The sequence below is a fragment of the Camellia sinensis genome, chromosome 15 (assembly GCF_055761805.1).
Source record: "Camellia sinensis isolate YWXY chromosome 15, ASM5576180v1, whole genome shotgun sequence".
In the NCBI taxonomy this organism is placed as follows: Eukaryota; Viridiplantae; Streptophyta; class Magnoliopsida; order Ericales; family Theaceae; genus Camellia; species Camellia sinensis.
In genome coordinates this window covers 46,017,268-46,021,324 of record NC_138975.1, presented here as the reverse complement: position 1 = coordinate 46,021,324, position 4,057 = coordinate 46,017,268, and the positions used below count along the sequence as shown (strand labels likewise).

Sequence of the window (4,057 nt, the reverse complement as noted above, 5' to 3'; positions counted from 1 at the left end):
GACCTGCCCTCCTCGCCGAAAGTCTACGCTGTACCTTACCTTGTTCAGAGTAAAGGGGTCCTGTTCCGACGGAGAGGTGTTTTCGTAATAAATGCTGTGATGGACTGCATTAATGGTGATGTGCAGTGGCAATAATTTTGCAGATCTTTGTCTGCTGATGTGGCTCGTCCTTCACCTGCCATGTGTCTGAATGTCATTGGCTCTTTATGCCATGTTGGATTCTAGCTATTCTGGACCTCACCAGTTGGGTTATGTATTGGGCTCCAAGTGATGTGCTTGGGTTGTTCATAGTGATTCATGGCCTTCATGGGCTTATACACGTCAGCTTGTCATTTACTTTCACCACTAGAAGAAACTTTAGACATAATGTCCGTCCACTTGTACATTCTCTATTGATTGCAAATTATAAATATATTGAATTGGTGACTTATTTATCACAACCTCGTAATCAAGCATGTATTACATCAAACTCTTGGCTGCTAACAATTTTGTATTCTCACAAAAATGGGAACCAATGTAGCCATAGTAATGAAGAATCCCAACAACTATTACCAAAATATGCGTATTAGCTCACTACCTAATGGTATTAGCTCACTACCACACAATTGAATGAATACACCAGAATATACCTAGGCTAAGCTTAACATGAATCATAATCATTTTGAATCGGGTTGCTTGATGGCTTGCCAACCTATAAACAATCGATCAGAGGTATAGTGGGATAGATCAACTCTCCAAAAGTCTGCCAGCAGAAGACATCATAAATGTGGTACTGTTCTTGTAGTGGCTTTAGTTCTACATCAGTCAGAGTGACATCAATGCAAGGTAGGCTGTCACTGCATGCAAGGTGTACCGGTTTTACAATATAAGTTCCTCGTATCTTTTCGTATGTGATTCCTGATAGGGATACAGCAGATGTTTGGTTCTTGCATGTGCTTTTGTCACAATAGTATTGGTCAATTACGATTGGGAATTGGACTTCAGAAACTTGAACGTTTAAGAACATTACTCCTTGCACAGATCCTGACCTACCTTGCAAATGCATTAGAACTAGGTGAGCATTTCAATTTTTGATTTTATCAAATTAGCCGTTTTGGACAAACTCAGATTATGATTCATAGTTTGAATTTTGATTACCACATAAATATTTAATTCTGTTGAGATTATGAGATATGGAATTGATCTTAGTGACTCAGAACCTATCTGAAAAGTCAAAATTCCCTTTGAATTTAATTACTCCATCTTAACTGAATACTTGCTTCTAATCAAGTCTTTTTTGCAATTTCTTAGTCGTGAACGATGGACTTGCATGGTTTTGAGATTTTTTTTCTTAGTTCTAGGAAACTTACTTGTTCAAATCACTTAGCAATCTCATGTACATTGTTTCAACTTAGTTGTCAATTAGATGAACTGCACATGTTATCTTTACCTGCCATGTCTTTATCCTGACATCTGTCATTGTGTTTTGCGTAATGACACCTCGAACAGTAACATTCGAAGCACAGGCCTTGGTGCCTTCCTTTCCTAGCCCTCCAATGCTAATTCCATGCCCAGGTCCAGGGTTCACATTGTGTATGTATACATTTGAGCATCCAGTTTGTATAGAAACACAGTCGTCTCCTCACTACCAGAAATATGACTTTTTACGTCTATTTTTTCGTGATTGATTGTTTGGCTGTCACAAAAAATCACTTTATATACCAAAATCTCATTTTACTTAAACCCCAATTGTGTTCTTAACTTGAAAAAAAAAAAAATTCATGTAAAACTTGCCCTAGGTTTCACTCTTATTTCCCAAATCTCGATTTCTCTCTCTCTTTCTCTCTCTCTCTCTCTCTCTCTCTTGGTTAATCTAACTCTCTCTCTCAGCTACAAAGCTTTGGTTCGAATCAATCCTTTTGTTATATTTTCATATATATATATATATATATGAATATTTGTGTTCATTCATTGCTAAGTAACTTTGATTTATACCAAGATTCACATATTTTTCTGATCTGCTTTTAATTTTCATCTATATATCTTTACTGTAAGTTCAATAGTCATGATCGGCGATGGATTTCTGTGGTTCTACATGTATAGAAATTGGATTGGCGTGTGCTTTGTTTTAACTTAATTGAAGTTTAATTAATAATTTCATTTTGTTTGTATTTGTGTGATTTTGCAATGATTGCTCATGGAATCAATGCCGCAGATGTGAAGAAGCTTCAAGATGCTGGGATCTACACTTGCATTGGCTTCATGATGCACACGGAGAAGGTACATTGATTTTCAATTTTGATTTTGTGAAGTTTTTAAGTTTGGCGTTTGCATTGAGGTTAAGGTAGCCAAAACACGTTTGATGATTATTTGATGATTTTGTAGATCAATTGATACTCAATTAGAAGAAAACTTGTATATATATATATATATGTGTGAGGGTAATTTTTGTATGGAAAATTGGGCCGAGCTGGGTAAATGGGCCGTTTCGGGCCGCAATACGAAGGGCTGAGTAAAAGGGCCATAGAGTTAGACCGGCCTAGGGGAATCGTGAAGTTACACCGGTCCCGAGGTAAGCTCGGTCATCGCACAAAGTTAACTCGGTCATAATCTTGCGTAGGTATCTCGGTTACCATAGGCGTGGATAGCTCAGCCGCACTATTTGGAACCAAGGCATGATGAAGAGAAAGCAAGCCTCACTCTTAATTTAGCTCGATCTCGGCAGGGAAACCGAGGTACAAACTGCGGAGTAAAAGACCAAGCTAATTGAATCTTGGCCATGTGGTAGCTAGCATAGCATGGTCATTTTACTTCGGTCGTGGTAGCCCGGCCATAGAAGAACCATCTCACTTGGTTTAAGCAGTGAGGGGGGTGTTGGAGGATAAGGATTATCCTTTAAGAGGTTAAATCTTATGAGGACTCTGCATGGAGAAGTAAAAGTCCTACTAGGATTGTGCCACACGAAACCTATAAAGCTCACAAATATCACCTGCAGAGAGGTAACACAAAAACTTTGCTTTCTGAATATACAGAGCATATTGTCTATTGTCTAGTTGCTGACTTAGGCATCGGAGGGGTTTCCGGCACACACCCGCCGGCTAGCTCACGTTTGTGTTTTCAGGTGATAAAGCGACGACGTATAGAGGAGTGCAGACTTGATCAGCAGGATTATACGAGAAGGTTTATTTCTTTCCCGTACAATTGGCGTCGTCTGTGGGAAAAACAGACAGGACAAAACCTCTTGATCAAGCTTTACTTCTTGAGGAACAATGGCGCACAATAAAGAATTACCACAGTCCGCCATCGACGGGCAAACACCAGATGGGGGTGCAAGGCGTGAAGGATTACCTTCTATCCCTCCCATGGCAGACTTGGAGCCCCAACGACATAACTCCAGGAGAGATACTAAGGGGAGGCGGACTCATAGCCCCCATCACTCTCATTCACAAAGTCTTGACAGACAAAGGCGGAGGATTGATCCTCAAGTTCTGGAGGACTGCGTGAAGGAGCAAGACGAATTAATAAGGAAGATGGCGGTGGACATGAAGACCCTAAAGCGCCAGATAAAGGGAAAAGGAGGGGCGACGGGAGAAGGGCGCAAAAACAAGACGCTCCCTCGCCGCTCAGAAGACCATGGAAGATTTTCCACACCATCACAAGCAGAGAGTAGAAGCCTCAGGACAGGCGATACTCAGTCTAGAACCTCCAGAACTCGTTACTCCAAGTCTGAGAGAACGAGATCATTGAGGTCTTACACAGAGGGAAGTACCTACCGACCCTCGCACTCGCACCAGACATCATCCAAACAGACGGAGTTGCCCAAATCATCCGATTTGCGGATCATGCTGGAAGAAAGGCACGATGGAAGGAGGACACCAGGGCGCGCGACCCTCGCAGAGTTTCTGCCCTTCAACGATTGGCTCCTCGATCGTATGAAAGCATCGAGGTTGGAATGCCATTACCACGCCCTGCCTACGAACCAACGGACAAGGCATTAGCAAGGCTGCAGACCTCACCGTTCATTCCGGCAATCGAAAATGAGCCCCTACCTACAGGCTTCCTTCAGCCCAAATTCACT

At 41.6% G+C, this 4,057-nt stretch overlaps 1 pseudogene; it reads right to left on the bottom strand.

The window, feature by feature from the left end:
- Positions 1-640: 640 nt before the first annotated feature.
- On the bottom strand, positions 641-3,283 carry LOC145812961 (polygalacturonase At1g48100 pseudogene; annotated as a pseudogene).
- Between the last annotated feature and the right edge of the window lie 774 nt (positions 3,284-4,057).